General features: G+C 40.4%; 1 protein-coding gene across 1 annotated transcript in view; it reads left to right on the forward strand.

Moving 5' to 3' along the window:
- Nucleotides 1-17,370, forward strand: part of LOC121561151 — an 85,268-nt gene that overhangs the window by 20,540 nt on the left and 47,358 nt on the right. The gene's annotated exons all lie outside the window — the stretch shown is intronic.

The following is a 17,370-nucleotide window of genomic DNA, read 5'->3' on the forward strand; positions in this document are numbered from 1 at the left end:
TGGCTCGGTTTGGCCTCCTAGTGGGAATCAGGCATTAGGGCAACAAGCAACAAGGGAAGAACCTTCTCCATCACCTTCCTGTCAGCATGTTAAAGGGAAAACAAATACAAGAAACATCACCTTTAACCAAAAAGCTTTTTCTTTTAGTTATCCTAACTTTTTAAGATAACTTTTTTTGCTTTTTTTTTAAAATCATATTTTATCTATTTCTTCTTCGAGAGAGGAAAAAAAAGGGATGTAAAAAAAAAAAAAGGGATGTTTATATTATAACCAAACCATTTCATTATTTTTGCACCTCTTTGTAGCTTTTAACTCACAAGGGTCTTATTCCAGCATTATAACCAAGCATCCCTTAGTAAAGAGTCATCCCAAATGCTACCCTATTCCCTATAGTACTCTTTGTGTATTAAAGCGATGGTGGTGATTGTTGCTCTTGTCGTATATGATGAGTGGTGGCAATTATTGCTGTCAACAAAAAGTCCGCTATGCTGCATCGTGTTAGAGGCTTTTATTAAAATCACGAGTTTACAGCATAGGTACAGACTCGCGATGTCCGGAGAACGGCTCCCCAGATTGCTATGGCCGTTCTAACTCTCCGCCGTTCTTCCCCCCTTTATATAGCCTTCCAAGAGTTGAATGGCTCCCTCTACTGTTCAATCCCCGTATCTTACAACCCACTTCCTGTCTGTCATATGTGGCGTCATGCTAAAACCTTCCTTCTTGATACTAAAAATCAACCTTCTTTCAGTTCCATTTAAACAACATTTAACACCATCATATTGTCAATACACTACATTCCCCCCTTTCGAGACAACCTAAACGTCTCGAAACCAAACAGAATAAGATTATAACCAGTAACAATTTATCTCATTGAGTATCTTTAACATTAAACCAAAACATTCTTCTCTAGAGCGTAAATTCCTTTCTATGCAATAACTGTTTATGAAGTGGGAATACATTACTATGACATATGAAGAAATCTCTATGGAGTGTAAATACATTACTATGAAATATGAACAACTGTTTATGAAGTATGAATACATTACTATGACATATGAAGAAATCTCTATGGAGTGTAAGAGCGAAAAACTGTCTGGCAGCCATCCATCCATATCAATCAAGACAGTAAAATTCTCTCACGGTCCCTCTGCCCCAGGCAACCACCGTCGGTACTCCAGATAACCTCATTAACCATGTGAATGCATTTGAAAGTATGATGCAATTAAATACACATGTAAGCCCCTGCAAACAAAATCCTATCCATAAACATCCATTGTACGGCTGGTCAACCCATAGGACCGGACAATGAAACTCTCCCTTCCTAGCCTCTCTGTCCCTAAACAGTCACCGAAATAAACAAAAACATCTAAGATCCTTACAGGTAGTCAATAACATCAAACATCATTCTACCAAAATTAATACCTAAAAATATGACACAATTATGTATTACACATGTCTATATTTCATTGCCAACACTGGAATGTAGTCCACTACACTTCATCTCCCTGTAGTGTCCTCTTCCAATGGACTTGTTGATGATGGAATCAGCCACACCCTCCTTGTTTCATCTCCTCCAGTCATATTGTCCCTTCATATTGTCTTTGTTTGAGTATTCCAATCTCCACATGTTCTCCCAAATGCTTCTGGAATGACAAGAAAATAAACGACCAAACAGTATCTTTTGCAAAACCACATTTTCAAATTAAACCTCAACATCAATTTAAGAATATAAAAATGACCTATAAATGATGTATGAATCACATTAACCTATCCCCCCCTTGATTCATAAATCATACCAACATCACCCTACTATTGAAAAAAAAAAAATTGAAAAATAATCAACTCATAAAAAATGATATTTATCCATCAGTAGTCCATCCATCTTTATCCAGATCAGGAACAGTCAACACCGGCATCTGAGTGTTGTCTCCAGGAATCACTCTCCAACCTATCTCAATATCATAGCTTTCTCAAAGGTCAGTAACAAATTACAAACATCACACAGTGTTATCAAAGCTGAAACTAAAATCTGACCCATCACTGCCCCTACTGGGCCTAATTGATCTTGCAACCAAATCCTTTCAGATCTCCCAAACACATCCCTTATAATGCATATATAATGATCTTATCTGAACTATCTGGACTCAAAGGATAACTAATATTCATCAATATGATCTTCCCAAATGTTACACCATACCATGAATAAAGTCCCCCCTTCTCCCTTAGATTCATCCTTCAATGATAGGCTTGAAGACTATGACATGTCGCTTTTCATCCTATTTTGAACTCTAGTTTCAAATTGATCTGTGTTCGGTGCTACTCCTCTTTTAATAGTAAAAGGCTCATATGGAAGCTTCAACGTTGACATGTAACCAAATCCTGTCCATTCATAATGTATGAATATATATTTTATCATCCCAAACCCCCTCTAAATATCTCTAAAATTCCCCATAGTCATAGGCAAAAGCTAATTTTTTAACCATCAAAGTCCTGCTGTTCTACTACCTGGTCCACAAAAATTACATAATATTTGTCATCTCTAACCTTATGTTCATGCTTATCCAAAGTTATCATATAACATCCCAATCTGATCTTCCCATAAACACCCCCTACCTCACATGTTTCATTAGAACAAAACAATTTTTAGCCCTCAATGTTTCACCTGAATACTTCAGGGTTCCGTTGTTACCTGATTTTCCTTTCCCATTTAACAATTCCCATAGGGTAATTCATTTAACCAAGAACAATTAAACCTAGGCTTAAACCACTGTTCTGACAACAACATTATTTTATCTGTCAATGACTGTTGCTAATTCCACAGTCATGACAAAGCATAAGACTGACCCATACCTGACAGAGGCTGCGCAACCGTCTAACATGTTTGGGATGGAATTCTCAACAGACATGGACCCTCAAGATTCCTCACTGATCTTACAGAATGAGTTAATCTATCTCTAATTTCCACAACAGAAGAACGAGCGGTACTGATCAGATACCTCTCCCTGTCTGTCATTAAAATCAAAGATCTCATCCTGTATCTCCATGATGAATCTATATTCTCTCTACTACTCTCTGTTCTCCTATTTTAACCCCATTCGTACTATCATTGACAGCACTCTCCATCCGTAACATAACCCATGCCTCGACTCCTAACAGATCTAAACTCCTACCATATCTTCCCACTAAACTTTAAAATGTCCTTCATCACTGTTCTCTCTCTCTCTTTCTACTACTAACTTTGAAACTTAGCTTACTGTCTTAGAGTCCCTTCAACCTAGCCTACCCCTAACTTATTTTAATCTAATCTTTTCTCTCATAACATTTAAAACCTTTTCCCCTGACTTATTGACAAAATCTCTTACCACCAAATTTTAGAATATGTGATTGGGAAAGTTCCCCACCTGCTTCTGACTCATTACACACAGACTTGGCAAAACGACTAACCACCTTTTAGCCTAGCCTGACATCCCTTAGTGTAAGAATGTAACCCAGAATAATAATCACCCCTTTTAACTTTTCAGACAGATTGTCTTAATAGACAGTCTAGTGTACATCTTATTGTACAATTCAATTCTCTTCCCAACACTGCAATAACAGTATCTTCTAATATTAGTATGTCTATTTTGATTAACTGTTTTACTACCTCAAATCCCTATCCTAATTCGTTATCAATTAGTGAGATGTTTAACCTCTTTAGGCCTAAACCCAAATAAGTTTTTCCCCTATTCACTATCACTTCTAATGGCCGGTTGTTTCAACTGTTAGCTATTTTCTCTTCTCCTCTAATCGAGGCTCTCAGCAATGCACCCCCCTTCCGGATCTTCTAGACACTAACAGGTGCCATTATGTGTCTGTCCAGAAACTGGCTTTGGATATGAATCAACTGGTACCCCCTTGGCTGGTACAATTGCATTGGATATTGTTCAGTTAAAGCTGTAACAGTGATTGTTGATTTGGTTCACTCTGATTCTTCATAACCAAAACTTATCTTCTCCACCCGTTGTATGATTGAGTTTTCAGAGTTTCTTCTTCTCCAATTCTTGGGATCCTCTCAGCAGTTTTCTTGGTCCTGTTCCTTCTCGTCGTTGACATATCAGTATTCTTCAACCTTAGTTCCAAGTTCTGTCCTCGAAATATCATCTTCTTCTTACTAATGGCCTCTTCTTGACCTCAATGTGTTCTTCTCCTTCCATTCTTGAATTCTTCATCCAATCGTGTTACTTCTTATTCGATTTATCCAGGCATGATAAGCAATCTGCCTATATCTCCATTTCTTTTTTGCTCTTGTACCCTTCTTTCTTCAACCTTCATCAGAGATCAAGTCTCCAGTATCCTTCTTTCCTCTCTTGCCACTTCCTTCTGATCACAGAGTCACCTCCACCCATGGCCTCTCTCAATCACTCTCATCTTCATCATCCTCATCTCCTTAAGTTCCCAGACATCCCGGTTTTCCTTCCTTCTGGAGTTTTGAATTCATCTTCATCGTCGTTTCTGCTCGTATTCGTCTTCATCTCTGATGCCATAATCACCATGCTAGATGATCACTGAAAGCTTCCTTCTCGTAAGGTGGGTGTCTTTCTGCTGAATCCGTATGTGAGAAAGGTGTACTAACATCTGCCATTAGTCTTTCTAACCCTACTTTGATTAAAAAATGACTATTTTAATTAATTTTCCCCTATATCAAGCCTTTTATATTCCTTTATTGTGAACTATGTTATTTTAGACTGTATAGCCTATGGCTTCCCCCCTTAAATTATTAATATAACCCTAAGAACTCCCCAAAAAATCAAATAAAATCAAATATGAATATTTAAAAAATTCAATTAAATGCCTTATTCAAAAAACCCTTTAATTAAAAATAAAAAACCAATTAAAAACTCAATTAAAAATTATGAATAATTTAAAACCAATTTTTTATTCCTATATCACCAATTTATCAATTAGTGTTGGCTATCTAACCACAACCCATCAACTGCAAGTAAATGCCAGTTTAGTCATCTTCAGACTAAAATACCCATAAACAAAGCCTTCTAACCTTACAACCCTTCAATACTCCAATTCCCATAACCCCTTGCTCTATTAGCTCTAATTATCTTAAATTCACAGAACCATCCTCAATCCATCCTTGATTCCCAACACATCTGTAATCAAACCCCAGTGATACAGAGCTTCCAAAATGCAATTTTTAATTAAATAGTATTTGCCAAGCCTATGTAAAATTGTCATAACATCACATATCTTGTTAGGATGATTTTGTGTACTAGCCTGATCCGATCCTCTCGTCTGCCTCGTCACACCTTGTCACGTGACGCACACGTCAGCCCCTTCTCTCTCTCTCCTCTCGTTCCATGTTCCTCTCATATTTCACAAAAACATAGAAACACACACGATTTCAGCAGTTAATGCAATCACTGAGTATTTCCAACCATTCAATATTCGTTCGTTCTACATTATTCACTCTAAGACTAAACTCAGAACTAAATAAATCGCTCAAAAACATTTTTTATTTTAATCCGTCTTTTAATTATTTAATTCAATTTATTATAATCCGCTACCATATATTTAATTTATCAATTCAATAGGACACACCACAAGTTTCATCTTTAACCAATTTTTTTTTAACTAGAATACTCATGCTAAAATCTCTCTGTCTGTGTGTTTCTCCGTCTCCCTGCAGCCCCCAGATGGGACCTATGACCCTAACCAACCATTTTGTTTTGTAGGCTCAGCGCCTCATGTCGTAGTTTTTAGCCCCGTAAAATCAAGCGCATGCGCACATCCACCTAAGCCCATGCTTACCATACCATAGCACGATAGCATTACGCTACAGCTTCACTATTTTATACCTTATACTCACAAAATTACACATAACAGAGCTCACATTTGCGTAGAACTTTCAGTTCCACCACATACAAACAAGTTTAAGAGGCTTGAATCCATCGCAGTGGACCTCCAAGGTTGAAGTTATCATGTAGCACACAACACAATTAGCATTTAGCAATTAGCCTTTAGCATTAGCCTTTAGCTAACTGCAGCCTACAACATGTAACAAAACCCCGCATTGCGTCTTTAATTGATTACTGTTTCGTTTGCCCTAAATTTATTCTGCCGTGGGTATGGCTATTTCAGTGAGCGATCCCCCCCAATGCAACTATCCCGTCGAACAGAAGTTGAGTAAGCCATCCCCAAGAAATGTCCCACCAACCCCCAGTCCCAGACTGAACCTGAACACTCATAATGCATGTCCAGGATTTTGGCCCACCCTGGTGGTCGCCCCGTTCGTCACGAGGGCTTATCTAAACCTGCAATGCTCTAAAGAATGCGCATATCTGAATTTACCAACCATTGTCACCCGTTACCAATGAAATATAACCTTATCATTGACCATAGTTACCAATGAAATATAAATGTCTCCTACCGTTTTCCTAAATTTGTCATTGCCCATAGTTACCAATGAAATATAAACTTATCACTCTAAATTATCATTGTCTATAGTTACCAATGAAATCACATTTTAGCAGACTCCAGTCGACCAGCAACAACGCCACCGAGGCCAGGTCGAAATGGAACATCTCTTCAGTGTACACAAGTCATATCCAATCTAACAAACTCCGAAGCGGTAAGAACACTCACCCTTTTTTTTCGGCCATGCTTCAGAGAGAGTTAGGCCGGCGGTTGACTGAAACAAGGAAGAGACGCAAACCCAGCCCCACGTTGGGCGCCATTATGTCGTATATGATGAGTGGTGGCAATTATTGCTGTCAACAAAAAGTCCGCTATGCTGCATCGTGTTAGAGGCTTTTATTAAAATCACGAGTTTACAGCATAGGTACAGACTCGCGATGTCCGGAGAACGGCTCCCCAGATTGCTATGGCCGTTCTAACTCTCCGCCGTTCTTCCCCCCTTTATATAGCCTTCCAAGAGTTGAATGGCTCCCTCTACTGTTCAATCCCCGTATCTTACAACCCACTTCCTGTCTGTCATATGTGGCGTCATGCTAAAACCTTCCTTCTTGATACCAAAAATCAACCTTCTTTCAGTTCCATTTAAACAACATTTAACACCATCATATTGTCAATACACTACACTCTGAAAAGAGCCCGATCCTCCTAACCTTGAACTGAGGTACTACATCACATATAAAGACAGTAGCAGTGTATTATTAAACCACACTCTATGTTAGAGGTAACGTTGAATATATTGATCCAAGCACATTTTATGGTGCGTTGTTGTTGTGATCGACCTCCTCCTCCTCCTCCTCCTCCTCCTCCTCCGTGCATGTAACGTTTATGTATCGTTATGTGTGTCTGAACACGTGCCAGCGTACACTTGGGTACCGTCCCAAAATGGCACCCTATTCCCTACATAGTGCACTACTTTAGACCAGAAATGAAGCACTATAGTTGGGGGATAGGGTAGCATTTGGGGCAAGACCTTGGTAATGTGCCTGTAATGGAGGTGCTGTATCTTTAATCTTACATTCAAATGTTTAGACTTTTGCATTGTTTATCATTATAATTCTCTTCTTCACTTACAGTATGAAGGCCATTTGAGGTTATATTATTTATCATATTGCTATTTCCTTGTCTTCCATTTTCAATGTGTTTTTTTCATTTCATTCAGTGTCTTGTTATTAGTTTTCATTCTGTGTCTATAAGTTATATAATTTTCCTTGAGAGAGTGACAACTTTGCTCAATCACACTATTCTAATCGTTGTGTTATAATGGTTATAGTGCGGTTATGAACAGTGTTACGTCACAAGGCTTTAAGGTGAAAGACAGACGTTACTTTTTCATTGTTTTAACAGTTTTTTTCATTCATTTTAACAGTAGAATCGAGTAAAGATATGTCCAGGGTGGTATAGTGTCAGTGTTACCACTATACGTTAATACTGTGAATGTCAGTGGCGTGAACCCCGTTATCGCCATCTAGTGGACAGCATTGCAGTAACAGTACAGAGGAGAGTACCAATGAATAATGACTGAGGAAATGGGAAATGTTTAATATTTCGTTTGTTCTACATGTTGTGTTTCAATAGCTTGCTCACAAAACACGTACACAACGAATAAAGTGCCTGAGCAATATGACAACCAGAAATCCAGGCTCTGTCGTAGCCGGCCGCGACCCGGAGACCCACGGGGGCGGCGCACAATTGGCCCAGCGTCGTCCAGGGTAGGGGAGGGAATGGCCGGCAGGGAGGTAGCTCAGTTGGTAGAGCATGGCGTTTGCAACGCCAGGGTTGTGGGTTCGATTCCCACGGGGGGCCTGTATAAAAATAAAATAATAAAATGTATTCACTAACTGTAAGTCGCTCTGGATAAGAGCGTCTGCTAAATGACTTAAATGTAATTATTTTATTTATTTTATTATATTGACATTGTGAATTCATGCAACGTCTTGACAGGTTAAATATAATTGACCACATCGGTGCATTTGTAACGATAATAATCCATATAAAGTACAGTCATTTGTTAAATTAGAGGTACGTGTGAAAGTGAAAATATTGTGTAAATCCTATAAAAGACTGAGATAATGGAAATCCAATGAGAGATGGCTGATCTTGCTCTGTTGGAAGATCTGGCACCGCTGCATTTCTCAGGGAGCACGTGTTTAGAGACAGGTGGGACAGGATCTTTGCGAGGATTTAAGACCTACTTTAGAAAGGCAAACCCATGCCATTCGGGTGCACGTCAAAGTGTTATCCATCCTCGGATTTTTGGCAACGGACACTTTTCAGCCGGAGCTTGCCGATCGGCCAGCGACATCTCACATCCCTCGATGAGCCAATGTTTTGGATGCAATCATCAGCAAAACGTACTGTAACATACAATTCCCACCATCGCGCAACAGGTTAAGAGGGGTTTCTTTGTCATCAATAGGTTCCCAAATACGAACGGAGAAATAGACGGCCCCCACATCGCCATAAAAGCACCATCCCAAAACGAGTTCAACTAGGCTATGTGAACAGAGAAGGCTTCTACTCTTAATGAGCAGGTGATAGGTGATGTTATGTGCAAAACACGCTACTGAATTTAGTGCTCAGGTGGAAAGCACGACTTGTTCATTCTGCAGAACAGCAATGTTGCCGATCCGCCTACAGGGGGAGCTGTTGAGGATGGATGGCGTATTGGTGAGTATTGCCTACTGCTAGTGTCAGATATTGAATACAACCAAAATGTTTTATTTGTCTCACTCAGTTGTGGTTTGATGAGTAACAATGAGCGTTATAACTCCACGTGAAATACGCCCATCATTCACCCTTCATGGTGACAATAACGCCCTTATTTGCTGTATAGTTGGGAAGTATTGGAATTAGGCCCAGACAGTATATCTAAAGAACATATCCATGGCGAACTTCACATGTCTTTGGAGGTGTTGGCAGAATGTTTTATTTTACAGTGACATTTGCTGTCGGTGTATCTGACCGTTTCTGAAAGACAAAAACAATTGCAAATAGTTGTGGACCTGTAAACAGATCGTTGGAATGCAGTAATGTTTTGCATTCACTTTTTCCCGAAACTAAATATGCTTCACTGCCCACAAATTCGGAAACGTTGTCTACTCGAAAAAATAAAAATAAACTACAGTTTATTGGTAGCCTACACACTTCAATACAAAAGATCATCTGTCTGTTCACCTGTTACATTCTGCTGTATGTTATAAACCGCGCCGCGCACCCTGTCATCTGTATAGAGCAAACACTTTAAATAATAGCCTCTCTGATAGGCCCAATTAAATGAGAAATGCGCATGGTAATTTGTTGTATGGCTACATCGGGAATATTAACTCATCATGGCCAGAAAAGGTGAGGAATTTATTATGCAATGATTATGATAATGTATTATGTTTATAAATGAAATAATGTCTACGCAAGAAATGTCACATTACATCATTCAGACGTAGCCTACAAATGTCAACGGAAAAGGTGAATCGTCTGTTCTAACGTTAAACTGCGCTTTGGATCGGATCGCATAGAGCAAAATAGGCTGCTGGAAATACTGTAGCTGATCTATTTACTACTGTGAAGTGGGTCCTATTAAATGAGAGATGGGACGAATGGTAGCCAATCCTAACTTGTTATAGGCCTATAGGATATTTGGCGAGTATAGGCTTTATTCTGTAATGATCATGGAAATGAAATAAAAACAGGAAATATATGTCTATTTCTAATTATTTTAGAATGTAAAGATACATCGATTTTCGCTCTTCTCACTAACAGCAAATGATTGCATCTTGTTATTATATTTAGCTAGGGCTACCGGTTGTTTTGTTCTGAATAAGAGTCTCGTCATATATTCCCCATCTGCACAAAGCTACTAGGCTACTTTAGCCTTCTTAATATGCAAGACTTCAACCACTAGAAACTGTGCGCACGCATGGTCTAAAGCAGGGGTGTCAAACTCATTTTAGCTCAGGGGCCACATGGAGGAAAATCTATTCCCAAGTGGGCCTGACCGGAAAAATCATGGTATATATAACTTAAAAACAACAACTTCAGATTGTTTTCTTTGTTTTAATACGATCAACATACAACATAAAGCTGGAGCCTGAGGACAGTGTGTCCAAAATAGTACAAGCACAACATCACTATTAATCATAAAACACGTCAAGTTTATTTGAACATTCTAAAGAAAAAGAACACACAAACACACAATGCCTCAGTGATTAAAAGAACTGTTTCACAGATCACAGAACTATATCAGGTGTGTCATTTCTCAGGCAGAAATGTAGATAAAAATAATGAAATCCTGTTCCCCAAACAAGTGCAAGAACCACAGAGTCAAGAATAGGTTAAATATACAAATAAAATAAAATCAATTAAAAACAATAGCACATCAACATAAAAACATATAAACATAAAGCTGGAGCCTGAGGACAGTGTCCAAAAGCACAACATCACTATTAATCATAAAACACCTCAAGTTATTTGAAAGTTCTGAGGACAAAGAACACACAAACATACAATGCCTCAGTGATTCACAGAAGTATATCACAGATCACAGAACTATATAAGGGTGTCATTTCTCAGGCAGAAATGTAGATAAAAATAATGAAATCCTGTTCCCCAAACAAGTGCAAGAACCACAGAGTCAAGAATAGGTTAAATATACAAATAAAATAAAATCAATTAAAAACAATAGCACATCAACATAAAAACATATAAACATAAATCTGAAAGCGTTGCTCAAACTCCCGTAACAGTCCCGTTATTTTATCTTTGAACTGCTTCATGTCTGCCACATGTTGGGTCGCGCACACATTTTTCAGACAGGGGAAGTGAGCTGCATCACCACCGGCAAGTTGCGTCTCCCACAATGACAGCTTCAACTTGAAAGAACGTATGCTGTCATAATACTGCGTGACAACTTTGTTGCGCCCTTGCAGCTGTTTGTTCAAGTTATTCAGGTGCTCTGTAACATCCTCCATAAATGCAAGGGCCGGCATCCATTCTGCGGAATGAAATTCTAACACTGGTTTGCCCTTTTCTTCCATGAACTGTTCAATTTCTTCTCGTAAATCAAAGAAACGCCTCAGCACAGCACCTCGGCTTAACCATCTTACCTCAGTGTGGTATGGCAGGCCATAGATGTGGTCTTTCTCTCTGAGAAGGCTGTCAAACTGACGGTGATTCAGGCTTCTGGATCGGATGAAATTAACAGTTTGGATGACCACCTTCATTACGTTATCCATCTTTAATGACTTGCAACACAAAGCCTCCTGGTGCAAAATACAGTGAAAAGTCAAAAAATCACGTCCTCCATTTGCAGATTGCACTTTCTCTCTGAACTTTGTCACAACGCCTGCTTTTTTCCCGATCATTGAGGGCGCACCATCTGTAGCCAGGCTGACAGCGCGGGACCAGTCCACTCCGACCCTGTCCAGCGCGCCGACGAGTGCGGTAAAAATATCAGCTGCTGTCGTTGTATCTGTCATCGGCACCAACTTCACGAACTCCTCGGTGACGGTCAATGTGTCATCAACTCCGCGGATGAAAAAATGGCCAGTTGTGTAACATCTGTAATGTCCGTGCTTTCATCAATTGCAACCCAAAACGCAATAAATGACTTTACTTTTTGCTTCAACTGGCTGTCCAAATCCACTGAAAGATCGGAAATCCTGTCTGCAACTGTGTTTCTTGTCAGGCTGATATTTGCAAAAGCCTGCCGCTTTTCAGGGCACACAATCTCCGCTGCCTTCATCATGCATGTTTTTACAAATTCACCCTCACGAAATGGTTTTGAAGCCACTGCGATTTCAATAGCAATGAGGTAGCTAGCTTTCACTGCAGCGTCACTGATGTCTCGGCTGTGAGTAAACACAGACTGCTGTTTCTTCAGACCCGCCAACAGTTCATTCACCTTCTCTCATCTCCGCTCATCTCCGCTCCGGAGGGAGAGAGGGGGGGAGAGGTGGAGAGAGGGAGGGAGAGGTGTCAAAGGACACCAGAAACAAAATTGTAGACCTGCACCAGACTGGGAAGCCTGAATCTGCAATAGGTAAGCAGCTTGGTTTGAAGAAATCAACTGTGGGAGCAATTATTAGGAAATGGAAGACATACAAGACCACTGATAATCTCCCTCGATCTGGGGGTCCACGCAAGATCTCACCCCGTGGGGTCAAAATGATCACAAGAACGGTGAGCAAAAATCCCAGAACCACACGGGGGGACCTAGTGAATGACCTGCAGAGAGCTGGGACCAAAGTAACAAAGCCTACCATCAGTAACACACTACGCCGCCAGGGACTCAAATCCTGCAGTGCAGGATGTGTCCCCCTGCTTAAGCCAGTACATGTCCAGGCCCGTCTGAAGTTTGCTAGAGTGCATTTGGATGATCCAGAAGAGGATTGGGAGAATGTCATATGGTCAGATGAAACCAAAATAGAACTTTTTTGAGTGAAAACCTCCTTCCATCAGCAAGGGCATTGAAGATGAAACGTGGCTGGGTCTTTCAGCATGACAATGATCCCAAACACACCGCCCGGGCAACGAAGGAGTGGCTTCGTAAGAAGCATTTCAAGGTCCTGGAGTGGCCTAGCCAGTCTCCAGATCTCAACCCCATAGAAAATCTTTGGAGGGAGTTGAAAGTCCGTGTTGCCCAGCGACAGCCCCAAAACATCACTTCTCTAGAGGAGATCTGCATGGAGGAATGGGCCAAAATACCAGCAACAGTGTGTGAAAACCTTGTGAAGACTTACAGAAAACGTTTGACCTGTGTCATTGCCAACAAAGGGTATATAACAAAGTATTGAGAAACTTTTGTTATTGACCAAATACTTATTTTCCACCATAATTTGCAAATAAATTCATTAAAAATCCTACAATGTGATTTTCTGGAAAAATAAATCTCATTTTGTCTGTCATAGTTGACGTGTACCTATGATGAAAATTACAGGCCTCTCTCATCGGGCGAGAAACTGATCGCAGCTCATGTCAACCCGAGCAGTGCATGGGTGTATTCACTAAGGGCACTATTCCAATTTATGTAATTACGCCTTTCTTATGCACGCCTTTCCTACGCACTGCTCATCGTTTCTATTCACACTTTACCTTATTAAGTTGCATAACGGGTTTTGCAGGCGTGGTTCCCTTGCGTGCGCTGAATAAATGTAATTCAACCGCTGAAAACACTCTCACTTGCTGGCCAACAGATTTTCTGGTGGAGTTTTCATTAAATAGCGTTTTCAGTACATATATTTTAAGCCTTTAAGTACGGTGTACCTTTAATTAGATTTTTTTCGACAGACTAGAATACATCGAGAGAACGGGTTGAGAATATTAAAAATACTCGGATTTTGTAGATTATTTAGGCACATTTTAGGGTTAAGAAAATATGTATGAATCATAAAAAAACTGGTTTGGAGAACCTTTACACACGACGCCAAAAATATGCAAAATGTAAGCTTCAAATGGAAGAAAACGAACACTAAAGTGACAGTTATAAATGTATGTGGGTTTTACTGACGGTTGCTGTCGATAGTGGTTTATATTTAACATGATACAAATGGTAAAATAAACGGAGAAAAGCCTGGGCATAGCCTATAATTAAAACATTCCGAAGCTCATACATCAACTCGGAAGGTTCAGTCCTACAGAAGCCTAAAGCTTGGGGGTCCAAATTGCATCCACGCCTATTATGAGGTCACACCAGTAGAGGTGCATGAGTAAAATCACTGTTAATTCATATGCCTTGTGACCGTGAAATAGACTGTAGGCCTAAAGGCCGAGACAATAAGAATAAATTCAACCACACCTTTGTTTTATCACAAAACCGGAGAGCAACTTCTGTCCAGTTAAGTCCACAATGCATATTCTATGTAACAGACATGACCTACATCATGGTCAAGCAAGTTAATGTTTCCGACCACTAAACAACGATTGATTTAGAACCACAGAGAGTTACCGCAAGTTGTAAATGTAGTGTAGTCACCGCTGTTAAGGTGTGTGTGTGTGTGTGTGTGTGTGTGTGTGTGTGTGTGTGTGTGTCTCTGTGTGTGTGTGTTAGAGAGAGAGACAGATCCTATGTCAATAAGCTCTAAGGTCCTATGTTACTACACAGTGTATAGAGTACGTACTCTCAAATGACACCCTTTTCCCTATATAGTGCACTACTTTTGATATTGCACTATGCTCAATCTCCACCTCTCCCTCCCTCTCTCCATTCCTCTCTCCACCCCTCTCTCCCTACCTCCCTCCCTCCACCCCCTCCATCCCTCCACCCTCCCTCCCATCCCCCCCACCTCTTCCTCTCTCCCCCACCTCTCCCACACTCCTCCCTCCCCCCACCTCTCCCTCCCTCCACCTCTCCCTGTCTCCTCCCTCCCTCCCTCCCTCCACCTCTTTCCCTCCCTCCACCTCTCCCTCTCGCCACCTCTCCCTCCACCTCTCCCTCCCTCCCTCCACCTCGCCACCTCTCCCTCTACCTCTCCTCTCCCTCCACCTCATGTCCCAACATAGGAAGTATAAGGAAGTAGAGGAAGAAATGGACTTTACAGGGAGAAGACAAAAACATCAGAGGTCTGTAGCTTTCTTTTACAATTTAATGTAGAAAAGTGTTCTGGAGAAGTTAGGCTATCATAGAGAGACAGATGATTTAAGGGTAAGACGTCTGCAGAATTATAAAGTTAATACAATACTGATTTCAACTTTCAAGAATGATGAGTTTAGTCTTATTTATATTGGTGTTGATTCATATTAATTAGCCTAATCAATATGATCCAATGTGATGTGATGTTATGGGCTACAGGGCTATGAGGTAGGGTATTATTGGTAAAGGCGACTGACAGCACATTATCGTGATTATTATCCGCGTGATGAAACAATGTTAGAAGACTTGCATCGGAATTATGTAAAGATGTCACTAAATAAAGAAAATAGTCTGTTTCGACAAGTCAGTCAAGTAAAAATGACGTGCAACAATAGCATAGAAACTAAATAAATGTTGGGATAAATCAAAGTTCAAGTTGAAAATGCTTTCTGGCGACATGGATCAGAAAGGTGGTGGTCCGTTTTGCTCACTGCTGTGCGCTCGATATAACTTGGCCGGCGCACCGTTGCGTAATGTTACCCACTGGTTCAATCGTTGTCGGCACACCTTTCTTCTGAATACATGCCCCGGTGCAACGGACGAGATAAACTGATCGCACCTCATGTGAACTCGAGCAGTGCATGGGTGTATTCACTAAGGGCACTATTCCAATTTATGAAATTACGCCTTTCTTATGCACGCCTTTCCTACGCACTGCTCATCGTTTCTATTCACACTTTACCTTATTAAGTTGCATAACGGGTTTTGCAGGCGTGGTTCCCTTGCGTGCGCTGAATAAATGTAATTCAACCGCTGAAAACACTCCCACTTGCTGGCCAACAGATTTTCTGGTGGAGTTTTCATTAAATAGCGTTTTCAGTACATATATTTTAAGCCTTTAAGTACGGTGTACCTTTAATTAGATTTTTTTCGACAGACTAGAATACATCGAGAGAACGGGTTGAGAATATTAAAAATACTCGGATTTTGTAGATTATTTAGGCACATTTTAGGGTTAGGAAAGTATGTATGAATCATTAAAAAAAACTGGTTTGGAGAACCTTTACACACGACGCAAAAAATTGCAAAATGTAAGCTACAAATTGAAGAAAACGAACACTAAAGTGACAGTTATAAATGTATGTGGGTTTTACTGACGGTGGTTCTCGATAGTGGCTGATATTTAACATGATACAAATGGTAAAATAAACGGAGAAAAGCCTGGGCACAGCCTATAATTAAAACATTCCGAAGCTCATACATCAACTCGGCAGGTTCAGTCCTACAGAAGCCTAAAGCTTGGGTGTCCAAATTGCATCCACGCCAATTTGAGGTAATTAATTAAGTCTTTGCAGGCTCTATCCAGAGCGACTAACAGGAGCAATTAGGGTTAAGTGCCTTGCTAAGGGCACATGAAAAGTCGGCGGGGATTAGAACCACGTTGCGGCACAACGCTCTTACCCACTAAGCTACCTGCTGCCCCGATGAGGTCACACCAGTAGAGGTGCGTGCGTAAAATCACTGGGGAAGACAGAAAAATACAATACAATCTATGTGTTGTAATATTTGTTTTGCTCTATAACCTGTTAATTCATATGCCTTGTGACCCTGATATAGGCTTTAGGCCTAAAGGTCGAGACAATAAGAAGACACAGTGGGAGAATAAATTCAACCACACCTTTGTTTTATCACAAAACCAGAGAGCAACCTCTGTCCGGTTAAGTCCACAAAGCATATTCTATGTAACAGACAGTTACATGACCTACATCATGGTCAAGCAAGTTAATGTTTCCGACATTTTCGGACCACTAAACAACTATTGATTTAGAACCACAGAGAGTTTTCAGCAAATTGCAAAGAGTGGTTCATGGTCCTGATTTATGTGTGTGGGTGTGTGTGCGTGCGTGCGCGTTCGTGCAAGTAGAAAAAACATGTTGACTCACCCTACTTGTAGAGAAACGCCAATGACACCCTCCTCTCTTTCATGTTGACAAAATGGTCTATCACTCTGTCATACAGTACACGGTCTATCACTCTGTCATACAGTACACGGTCTATCACTCTGTCATACAGTACACGGTCTATCACTCTGTCATACAGTACACGGTCTATCACTCTGTCATACAGTACACGGTCTATCACTCTGTCATACAGTACACGGTCTATCACTCTGTCATACAGTACCACGGTCTATCACTCTGTCATACAGTACACGGTCTATCACTCTGTCATACAGTACACGGTCTATCACTCTGTCATACAGTACACGGTCTATCACTCTGTCATACAGTACACGGTCTATCACTCTGTCATACAGTACACAGTCTATCACTGTCATACAG

Source organism: Coregonus clupeaformis, unplaced genomic scaffold (genome assembly GCF_020615455.1).
Source record: "Coregonus clupeaformis isolate EN_2021a unplaced genomic scaffold, ASM2061545v1 scaf0233, whole genome shotgun sequence".
NCBI classification, from domain to species: domain Eukaryota; kingdom Metazoa; phylum Chordata; class Actinopteri; order Salmoniformes; family Salmonidae; genus Coregonus; species Coregonus clupeaformis.